The following is a 12,298-nucleotide window of genomic DNA, read 5'->3' as shown; positions in this document are numbered from 1 at the left end:
GTCTTTCTCTATCTGACTTACTTCATTCAGCGCGATACCCTCGAGAGCCATCAAGGCAATATCTTTTTCTAGGCCCTTCCTTTTCGTCTGTGTGTCTTTTCATCTGAAGTGAGACTCTCGTAGGCAGCATATGTAGGGGTCTTGTTTTCTTATGCATTCAGCCTCCCTACCTTTTGGTTGGAGCACTTAATTCTTTTCCAGGTAATTAATTCTTTTGAGGTAATTGTTGATAGTTATTACCATTTTTATTCATGTTTTTGATACATGTTTTTTTTTCTTCTTAAAGAAATCCCTCCAATGTTTCCTGTAATACTGGTTTGGTGTTGATGAATTCTTCCTATGGCTTATTTTTGTCTGGGAAGCTCTTTATCTGTCCTTAGTCTCTAGATGATAGCTTTGCTGGATAAAATATTTTTGGTTGTAAATCACGGTTTTTCATCACTTTGAATATTTTGCGTCAAACCCTTCTGTCCTGCAAAGTTTCTTCTGAGAAATCAGCTGCCAGTCTCATGGGTGCTCCCTTGCTATTTTTAAGATTCTCTCCTTGTATTTTAATTGTGATGTCTCTTGGTTTGGGCCTCTTTGGGTTCATCTTTTATGGGACTCTCTGAGCTTCCTGGAGTTGTATGTCTATTTCTTTCACTAGGTTAGGGAACATTCCCATCATTATTTCTTCAAATATATTTTTAACTTCTTGTTTTCCTTCTTCAGATAACTCTATGACATGGATGTTATTACCCTTAGTTTTGTCCTATAGGCTCCTTAAATTACTATTATAGTCTTGGTTAATTTTTTCTTGCCATTCTGACTGGGAGACCTTGGTTTCCTCATCCTCTATGTCAGTGATTTGATCTTCTTCTTCATCCGCTCTATTGATTCCCTCTAATATACTCTTCATCACAGATAATGTGTTCTTTATTTCTGACTGGTTTCCTTTTATAATTTCCATTTCCATTTTTATGATTTTTTATCCCTTTGCTAAAGTTCTCATTGAGTTCATCTACACTTCCCCTAAGTTCATTGAGCATCTTTATAGCCAGTGTTTTGAACTCTGCATCTGTTAGGTTGCTTGACTCCATTTTTCTTTGATCTCTGTTCTGTTCTCTTATATGGTTTCTGCTTCTTTGTCTTCCCATTTTGGCTACCTTTCCGTGTCTGTTTCTGTGTACCAAGCAAAGCTCCTCAGTCTCCCGGTCTCGTTAGTATGGATTTGTGAAGTAGGTGTCCAGTGGCACAGTCCTGAGAGGGGTTCGGCTGCAGGCCAAACTTAGCCTCAGCCTGTGTCCCTCCGGGGCCACCTGTTAAGATCCAGCAAGCAGTCCACAGATGCTGTGCTTATAGTTGTTTCAAAAGGCCACATCAGTTGCCACCAGTGTGGGTCATGGAGCTGTTCATCAAGGGACATAGGACTCGCTGAGGACACACCTGGACATGGCTTGGATGGGGCTGTGAGTTGGGGCAGGTGGAGTTTCAGGGACTCCTCTGAGCGGAACGACCTCTGTTACCGAGTTTGATGAGCTCTCCGCTATGGCCATGCTGTGTCTACGCACTGGGAGTGGGGAGGACTCAGCAGGGAACAATGGATACCGCCCAGACTTCTGCCCGGGAGAGAGCCTTGTTTCCAGCCCTCTTCCCGACAACTCAGTGGCCCCCTGTCAGTCCTCGGTGCCCCTGAGTGGACCACCTGACACTGGTGCTCAGAGCAGGTCTGTCACCGCGAAACTTCGCTCATGGTCACGATCCCTTTAAGAGGCGTCGGCCGCTGCAGCCTTAGTCCCACTCAGCCGCTGGGGACAGGCAACCCCGCGTCCTCACCCCTCCCACCTCTTTCCTTGCACGGTGACTTCTTATTTCTCTCCCTAGCTGTAGGGCTTGTTCATCTCGACCCCAGGTGACTCTGTTTGCTATTTGCTCCGTGTTTCTGTCACAGCTTTGATGTGGTCACGAGAGTGAACAAAGCTTTTGTCGTCTATGCCGTTTTGCCCGGTCTCTTCTAAAACTGTTCACTTAGATATCCAAGAGGTGGGGAGAAAATACTTGGTAGAATTTTATTTTCTTGTCAAGAATAGAAAAAGGGTATAAAGTCAATAGAAAAAAATTATGAAAAATAACCTTGAGACTTAGAGTTTGACAGTCTGCAACTCATTTCTGAAGGAAGCTACAGAGGATGGACCCCGAGGGAATTGCTGGAAACAATATGTAAAAGGACGAAGTCTGAAAATTTTTATATAAGTAAATGAGTGAGTTTTCAGCTTGGGAGTAACCTGCAAGAATTACAGCGAAATCAGCTCTAGTCCCTGTATTGAAACCCTCCCTTCATCTTGCTGTGAGTTTTTAATATATCTTTTTAAATATATTTTTAAGAATATGTACATACATATATTCTTTAAGAGTGTATATAGTATATGAGTATATATAATATAGAAATGGGTAATTATATATAATATATATTATATAGAGATGTAGATAAATTTATATATTATATATTTACATATATTTATTTATATTAATACATCAGAATGCATATATATATATTTAAGTAATATTAAATATTAAATAATATTAAATATTGTTAAATAATATTTAAATATATGAACTCATATATAATATATGAGTACATATGTAAGAGTAATAATATATAATAATAATATATATGAGTACATATATTTACATAGTACTTTTGCATTCAAGAAGTTAGAAAACAATAATAGACTAAACACTAGAATGAAAATGAGAAAGGCAAGAACATAAGTTAAATGAAAAACAAAATATAAATTATATGAATGATAAATAAAAGTTCTGACGAGAAAAAGAGAAAAATAGATGACACATCTGAGAAAATGACACAATGTTCCTAACTGTAGATTGAATACAGCTTCGAATTGTTAGAAATCTCACCCTTGATACTATACCCCTCAAAGAGACACTAGGGCTCGGTGATTTTTTATAAATCACCCAGTTTCCAGTTCAGAGAGTATTAGAACATTAGAATAACGAGAAGTAGAAGACGCCCTGCATGTTCTGGAACAGGTGCAGCTGGCAGCGGCTGGCCGGGGCAGGGAAGAGAAAGTGCTGGGGCCTCGTTAACGCGTCCGTCCAGCCGCCGACGATGCCCTGAGTACCCACCATTTGTGTGACATTTTTCTAGACATGGGGGGTTCAGCAGTTAACTAAGTCAGACACACTGCTCTCGTGAAGCTGACATGTTGGTGGGAAAACAAGAACGTGAATAAATTAGTCGATACATACACACATAAAATGCATATGCATATAATCCATAATGATATATAGAAATATAAAATGTATGTATTAGAATAATAAGAAGTAATAAATGCTCCGAATGCATTAGAGAACTAACACGCTCTCTGAAGAATAGCAAAGCGGGGTGGGAGAACAGGTAACGTGTAACTGGGGTGCTGCTCTAAGTCCCCTCTGAGGAGCCAACGAGCAGGGAGGCGAATGGGGTGCTGGGTCTGTGGTGGCTGGCGAGGGACACTGGATCAGCCAGCACCACTGGAGGCCCCTGAGCCCAGTGTGGCTGGGCTGCGTGAGGCCATCCAGAGGTCCCAGTGGAGGGGGCAGTGCTGTGGTCAGTGGGAGGAGACAGGTCTCAAGCATAGTCGGGGCCTGATCCCGCAGCATCTATGGGTCATGACAGCAACGTAGAACTTTATTCTAGGTGTGGTGGAGACCAAAGAGACAAATTCGAGGAGCATGACGTGACGTGCCATGCTTTTTAAAGGAACACTCCGGACACTGCAAGGAGAGGGAATTGCAGGTCAAGAAGGGAGGCTGGGTGACAGGTGACAGGTGCCAAGTGCAGTGCAGGTGTCTGGGTCTACAATGGCCCCATCCTTGATGTCCCTTCAGCCTGACCTCACAATCTTCTGTCCTTTACTCACTTGAAAAAATTATTTGAAGGCTATTGTGAAAATAGCCCCTTCCCCTTCCTTTCAAAAGGCCAAATGTTCCTGGCTCTTTTTATATTAATGTTATTCTCATTATTTAATTATTTGGCTTGCCTTTCTTTGAAATCTCTCCAAATTCTGCACATTGTTTAAAACCGTGGGCTCTAAAAGCAGAACCATGGTGCAGAGAGAGCATCCGGGTGAGATCAAGAACACTGAGCCCAGGACACCAATCTTTCTGTTCAAGTTAAATGTAGTCTGGTAATTCGCGCAATTGTCTTTTCTTACAAAGATTCTGTTGCTGGTGGTTTTATAACATATATGAAGGAATTGGTCATTTGAGAAGTTCGTCTCTAGGAAAGCTGTTGTCTTACGTCAGGTTTCCTGAGAAACAGACTCAGGGAGGGAGATTGTATGCAAGAGGTTTACGGGGATCCTCTTACGAGCGCCTCGCACTTATAAGAGCGAAAGATATGGGGCTGGGATGATAGAGAAGCCAACCTGCAATAAAGTTAGAGCCAAAGTCTTAACAATTTCAGAACTGCCGTAATTAGAGACAAGATGTGGTCTTCATAGTCCAAACCCACCAATCGATGGATGCTGGGTGTCCCAGGATGGAGTTTAACCTTCAGTGCTGATGCTTGGGGCCTGAGGACCTTACCTGGAGAGGGACTCAGGCGTGAGCCTGCTCTGGCAGCAGGTGAGGGAGAGTCCTGGTCCTGAGGCGCGGCATGGGCAGCACACACTCAGCATGGCCCTTGCACACTCATTTCAAGCGGTGATGATGAACAGCGCTTATCCGTCTGTGTCTTATCTCTCCAGCCCGGCTCCTCTGAATCGGACTGAAGAATTGCTCTGCTGGACGATTGACTCTTCCCAGCAGGCCGAGGCTCAAGCATCCTCCTCGTCTCTTCTGCAGACATGCTTTCTAAACGCATCGTGCGCGGCCTGCTGAATTTAGCACTTTCTGCTTCTCTCAAACGTGCTGCTGAGCTCTGATTCTTTTATTGCAATAGGGTGGGACCCAAGGCCAGAAAATTAGTCGGAGGGCTTTCTGCACTAAAAGCAGCGCATCACATCAGCACGGGGGACCCCTTCTATCACTCAAGGCTTATTCTGCCCCGCTTCCAGCACTTTCTCTGACGGTAGGAGCCCCGAATTGTCCCAACGGTCCTGAGCTCCACAGTGGGTGTTTCGATCGCGGTGGGGGAAGGGCGGGTACCAGGATGCTGGCGGGAGCTCGCCCCCAAGCGCCCGCGACCAGTCCAGCCAGCGCAAGCTGACCTTTATTGACATTGCTTTGGGCATAAACGGTTCACCCTTGAGGAAATGAAATGTGAACAATCTTTGCCCTTTTTGGCTACAAAGGGCCAGCTTCTTCCTGAGCTCTCCCTGTGGAGAAAGGAACAAGCACAATTCCCGAAGGGCTTCTAGGGAGGAGCGGTGTTCACCCTCCCGGTGCAGATAGGCATGGGCCGTAGGGAAGTTTCTATAGCTTGCTTAGTAAACATGGCGTTATTTTTCTTTTTCATAAGCTCCTTTAGGAAGGATGCCTCTTTACATATTGGTGTCCACACTGTCAGGCTCGATTTTTGTATTTTTCTAAGCGTCCCCTTATCACCCATGACCAGGAGAAAGCGATCTCTCTCTGAGTTCGCGTGGCAGTTGTGAGTATGAGTCAGTACCTTACATGGGCCCGAGTGGGAGACTGGGCAGGAGCACACCTGGGAGCCAGCTGGGGCTCCGCCAGCAGCTTCCCGTGCGACCTGCCAGGGCCGTGTGCAGGAAGGCTGCCCGGCGCGCTGGGCCCAGCCGTGCATGTTCCTGCAGGCCGGGAGAAGCTCGGGGAACAGAGGTCAGCTTCAGAGCTTTAGCCAGAGGCCTGAGCTGACATTGGCGGGTTTTAGGACCTGTTGGAAGAGAAAGGAATTGTTCTCGCAGTTGAACAATTGCCTGCTGGGCAGGTTGGTTTAGCAGGACGGTGGGGCAGGCGCTGCAGCCGAAAAATGTGATGGGTGGAAAAGCTGTGTGGCTCAGAGTGACACCAGGGCCGCCACGGAAACTCGTAGCCTCTCGGGGTGTCTGTGGGGCCTCCTCCTAGTCCACAGGGAAACTCGCTCTGTTCTGACATCTAGAATAATAGCTGCATCCTCATGTCCTTGGCAGCCTCAGACAGCCACTTTGCCTGCCATCAGATTCTGGGACTTTTGTCATTGAAGTTGGATTTCAATCCTTTGTTGAGTGAGTAGCTGTGCAGAAGAATATAAGAACTGGGAGAAAACACAGTGAGCTGTGTGGAAAAATAAGCATTCATGTGAGAATTATCAGGAGGCTGGGCCCACATCCCGCCCCATGCAGGAGCAGCTGGGGGAACAGACGCCACCCTCCTGGAGTTTATAGGTGGGGCGGGTTTCAGATCCACGGATTTGGGTTCATTCTCTAGAGTTGCCTAGAGAACCAAGATGAGGAGAAGAGCCTCTCAGAACTGTACTTCAGCAATCGAAACAGGTAAAGCACGAGAAGAGGCGAAGACGGGACTGCGGCCGTCAGAGGCCTGGAGAACCGGTCTTACCCCAAGCCTTGGGCGGAGGCCATCTGCGTCTCCTTGGAGGCTTGACCTGTGGCTCCTGGCAGAGCTGCATCTTCCACAAAATTTCAACTCTGGAGAAGCCCAAGAGGTTGTGTGGGTAGCTAGGGGCGAGGGGAGGAAAACTAGGAAACCAGAATCCAAACTTTAATAAAAGCAGTGGAAACTACTTAAAAAATAGAATGGAGTGCTATACGATACTCTACTAAATAAAATCCTCGCTCTTCCGGTTAACGGTGCTGAGAACCGTGCGAATGTTGAGTCCTCAGGCCTCGCCCATCCCAGGGGGACCCCGGGACCTCCGACTAGATGGTAGAAACGAAGCTTTAAAACAAATCGTGGAGAACATGACATAAGCTTACGTGTGTATGTGTGTCTCTCTCTGCGTCATGAAAACTAGAACACATAAAATGCAGCAAATTTTACGGCAGTTCGAGGGGGAAATGTCGCTATACCGACATGCGTTACGTAAACAAAAAAAAAATCTCAAACGGCAAGGTCTGGTTCGGGGGGAACAGACAGTGAATGATAAGGTTTAGTGAAAGACAGTTTGAAAACAGTTTGGGGGCAGTCCGATGTGTTATGCTAATGAGTTGTCTCACAGCAAAGAAGAGTCCATGAAAGTCTTCATCAGGGAATGATGGGATTACAGTTGTTCTGGAGGAAGGTTCCTATGGCAACCGTGTGTGGCTTGGCTTGAACAGAGAGAGCCTGGAGGCAGTAGGACCATTGAGAAGTTATTGGAATAGTCCGGATAAGGTAATAAGGATTTAAGCAGAAGGGGGCCGCAGCTATCTGAGAGCTGTTTTAGAAGTAGTATATTTTAATCTACAGGGCTTTGTACTGATGAGATTTTGAAGGAATAAGGGAAAGAGGAATTTAAACACAATTTCGAGGTTTAAAGCTTGGATATCTAGGAGGATAATGGTTCCATTAACAAAATTAAAAGCAACAAGAGTACAATCAGCTTTGGGCTGATAGGCAGATGTACAGTTTGATTTTGGACATTGTGAGGTCGTCATCTTGTTATTAGTTCTCATTGGTAAACATATTGTTGTATAGAACACATTAAATCAATTGTTCTGATTAACCTACATTTGCGAAATAACTGCTGGGCCTGAAGTGCGTGTAGCATTATCTTCTTACAACTTATTTTAAAAATAAATTTCATAATAGCTTTTATGATGAACGTCAACATGATGCTGTTCAGTACATTTATGAAGCCATTTATCCTAACGAATTTAAAACCCTGAAAGGTAGAAAAATCTTGCATTTGTTCAATTGGGAAATCAACTTGGTAATAGAGAAGCAAAGTCAGAGAGATAGGAAGGTTGTTCTCCAATTTAAGACCCCTTTGTCCAAATGGCACGATCTCTCGCCTTATGAACAGGGAATTGATTCTCTCAGCATCAACCCTGCCTTTGTGTGTGGGTTCTTCTCCGCGGGCACAGCGGAGGTGTGCAGAGGTCTTTCCTTTCCTGCAGGCTTGCTGCGGGTTACCTGGCTGAACAGGTAAGACAGGGAACTTGCACTTTTTGTAGGCCCAAAGGTAAAGCTGGGTATTTTAAACAAAAACATAAGGGCAAACAATTAAAAAGTTCTCCTTTGTTATTGTAATTTGCAAAATGAAAGCTCTCCCTGTTTTCCTGTCTTCACGAACTTATTCAGTATGTATGAGTATCGAGGAACCGTAGGCTAGGAACACTTTATGGGAGAAAGTCAGAGTTCTTATCTTGAAACTCAGACACGTGTATGATAACGCCTTCGCCTGATGGCTGCTGCCTAAAAATAAATTTACAACTCCATATCGATAGCCCCAAATGTGCCCCAGCCATGCTTTTACATCTCTCTTCACCCCAACCGACTTTGTACCCCAGCCACACTGACTTCACCCTTCCCCAGAATTCCCGTTCAGCCTGCTGTCCCTGGACATGATGCTTCTTGCATATACATTTTCCTTCTAATTTACCTGGAAAACATGTGTTTATTCTTTGAGACTAAATTCAAGCATTACATTTTCTATGATCTTTCTGGAATTCTGCTAGGCAGATTTAGATTTAAATTAATTATTATGTTGTCATATTTTGTTTTCCATTTGCCCACTTAGCACTTAGTGTGTTTTCGTATATTTGTATTAATTGTACGGTTGGTCTGTGTGCTCTGGCTCCTGATTTGCCCCTGATTCAGGGCTCCCACAGAAACTCGATAATGAGGGCCGAGGGGCCACTTGCACCGACCAACCCTGGGTAATTTCTGCCTCCCTGACTCTGCTGGGCTCCCGCTTGTCCCCTCCCCCACCTCTCCATTTTAAAACGCCCACCAACGCCTGTACACACTGAAGTCAATGCTGGACTCTTCCCTACTGATTAAAACCTGTCCTGACCCCTCTAACTAGTGTCCAGCTTTGTTTATCTTTGACAGGAGTTTGGTCAAACACTTTTTCTTTATTAAACTTAAATATTGGGAAACTAAATTGAATTAGTTTACTATGAGGCAAAATATCAACTTTTATGTAAAATACCACATTGCTGAAAGTAACATGATTTGCATTGTATGGATAATTGAGATAATGTAAAGAGTATTTCCATATTGTCCACTTTGATTTGCAAAGATAGATACAGTCTAAATATACCTTTATCACATACAATTTTATGCAGATTTCCAAGATGGAACAATCGTCAGGGTGAAGCAGAGGGAAAGCCGCAGGCCTCACTGGTCCAGGTGCCCTGATCAGAGAGATGCCTGAAGGGGCCACAGGGAGACCGGTTCTCGCATGGTGACAGGTTAAAGGGCGAGCTAAGGAAATGGAGGCACAGAGAAATTCGTTTGTCAGATGACACGCGGCTCTTAGCGACAGACGAAGTGTCTCACAGTGCTGTGCAGACTTATATACGCCGTGTATGTTCTCACTTTTTCTCTCTTCTCTGTCCCTATGGTCCCCTTCTATGGGCAAGAGGACAGTTTTCCTAAAAATGTACCATTCCACCTTTGGACAATATTTGCTTCAAAGGTCACGCGTACCTAACTTCACAGCTGTGGATTTCATGCTATCGTCATGATCTAGGTTTGTTCCTCGAACTCACGCATATGCAAATATTGAAGAATGGAAAATAAAAAGGCAGGTGAAAGAAATGAATAAAAAGTGACATTTTAGAGCTCCAGCAGTTGTTGCATTGCTTAAAAATGAGCACAGTGTGGTTGCTTCAGAGAAAGACGCGTGGGGAGCGAGGGTCGCCTCGCCGTCGTGGGAGGTGGCGGCTTCCGGGGACCCGCGTCGTGGGAGGTGGCGGCTTCCGGGGACCCGCGTCGGGGATATTTTTCTTCCACATGAAAGTAACCGTTTTCACTACTGACTTGGTAACTTTTTCAGCCTCTCAAAATATTGAGATCACTGATATGGTAAAAACAAATTTTCTTTCACATGGAAAAATGGAATATTTTAGTTTTATTTTCTTATCAGTTAATTTTATTTCCTTCTTACTTTTCAAATGGTATCATAAACACTTAGAGTTTGCAATAAAGAACATTCCAAGAAATATTCTATTTATTTTTATTTATTTATTTATTTATTTATTTATTTATTTATTTATGTCTTTCATTGGGTCTCTGTCATCTAAATAAGCAGACTAGGACATCCTGGGTCAACACATTTAGCTCAGCGGGATTCGCGTTCTGGGCAGTGACTTGCATTACGAGTCTAACAGATGATTCTCTCACTCAGTCATGTATGTTTGCATCTACATTCCTCAATTCAGGAAAATACCCCTGAGTCTCCGTGCCTTCGGAGAGCCCGATTAGCCATTAAATATTTAACAATGTCCCCTTTTCAGTGATGGGGCCCAGAAGCCTGGTAACTGCCTCTCTCAGAGCCTCAGACAGCCCAACACTTGCACGAGACTTGGGAGGTGGGAGAGAAACAGAAACCCGTACGGCCACTTGGCAGACACGGGCAGGGGTGTGGGCCTCGGAAGCACGAGGTATTTCCGGCCATTCTGGGCATCCCCCGAGTCACCGTGCAAGGTGGCGGGGAGCTGGGCTCACTGGCCGCCGGCTCTTGCAGTTTCTGACTCCCAGAAAGTCGGTCGCGTTTTTCCTGGCCCTGCTCTCTTGGTGTCCAGATGGTTTTGAGAGCTGCTAATCTTCTGTACTGAATGCCTCCTTTCTTGAAATAACTGCTGTTGATCGTATTCCTAATGAAACACTTATTGATACATTGCTTTTCTTCACTTCTGAGAAAACTGATCTCAAATTTCTCCAACCGTAAATCATTCTCTTTGCGAAGTCAGAAGAGGCATTCCTTTATGCAACCTCAATGTAATGTGACATGCACCCTTCTTGAGTTGTCGCGGTGCGTGCGTTATTTATGAACATCGTCCATGGCACTGACGAAGCATGAAGCTAAATGAGATTCAGGAGCGTAAGGAGCCACTGGAAGCAAAGCACACAACCCATGTGAGACAGACTGTGAGCTGATGTGAGAGCCACAGGAGGCAGTCAATGCAGAAGGTAAAAATCTTTGAGCTCGGCAGCTATGGAGCCGTCCTGTAAGAGACGTGATATTTATGTGTGAGAGGTGAGGAGTGTGAGTTCCCAGGGCGGGGAGAGGGTGGGGTGGACGGAAAGGTGGGGACCCGTTGGTAGGTGGCTTTGAGTGCGACGCTGAAGAGTTCGCTCCTTATTTTATTGTGAGCAAACTTTCAATAACTTTTGAGCCTGGTAATTATATAATTATATTGTCTTCATAACACGAAACTCTTTCAGAGAGCGTATAGAAGCGTATCTCCACTAAGAGACAGGTGGAGGAAAACGCACTATCTCTAGACACTCATTAAGAGTTTGAGACATTAGATGTGGGATGTTCTAGGGAAGAGAGATTAAAGAAGTGAGTGAAACGCTATCTATTTTTTGCTTTTTAATCTCTTTCTGCTTGACTTCGGTAGAACGAATCCAGAGATTATACTGTTTCCGCGAGCTGCCCTGTATGTCTGATAAACGGCAACCGCGTTGAAGGAACTTCTTTACTCCTTGACATTCTGCTCTAGGTGTTATTACTGAGTCTCATTTACCCGGGGAAGGAAGATGTGGCCGGGCTTCTGAACAGGACCAGTCACTCCCCGGCCGGAAGGGAGAGACTTCAAACACAACGCTCCATCCGATTAGCTGAAGCTCAAACGCTCCAGTCAACCTCCACTCTCCCGTCAGCCTTCTTACTCAACGGAGGGCAGGGCTGCTTCTCAGGCAATGAAAACAAGGACTTCATAGACATTCACAAACGTATCATCAAAGACACAATAGTGTAGGTTGGCAAACTAAAGATACAGAACTCTCATATTTAAAGAATTATTTACAAGAATGGAAACAGACCTTCTACGGATCATGGTGATAAAACACAGAGTGAGTCTAGTTATGTTGTGAATGCAAAGCCTGGAAAGAATAATTTTATTTTTATTGCTGGGAGGTTTGATCCAGGGCACTGGGAGCTTTGGGTAAATTTCATTCATTTTCTGGTAGCAGCGCAGAGCTGGCAGAGCGCCCCTAGGGACAGATGGTGTGGATCGCGAAGGAGAAGACAGGACGAGCAGATGTCCAGACGACCTCGGCTACGGCTTCTGCGTCTCTGCCAGGTGCTTTCTTCTCTCTCTCTCTCTCTCAACTATCATCCACCTATCTATCTATCTATCTTTTGGCTCTGTGGGGAAAAATTTTTGTTAAAATTATTGGGGTGACATTGGCTAATAAAATCAAATATGTTTCAAGTGTGCAATTCAATAACATGTCACATTGCACTGTGCGTTCACCACCC

Source organism: Pteropus medius, unplaced genomic scaffold, assembly GCF_902729225.1.
Source record: "Pteropus medius unplaced genomic scaffold, Ma_sr-lr_union100, whole genome shotgun sequence".
NCBI lineage: Eukaryota > Metazoa > Chordata > Mammalia > Chiroptera > Pteropodidae > Pteropus > Pteropus medius.
The sequence above is the reverse complement of the archived record's forward strand: the minus strand, read 5'-3'. Positions refer to the sequence as shown.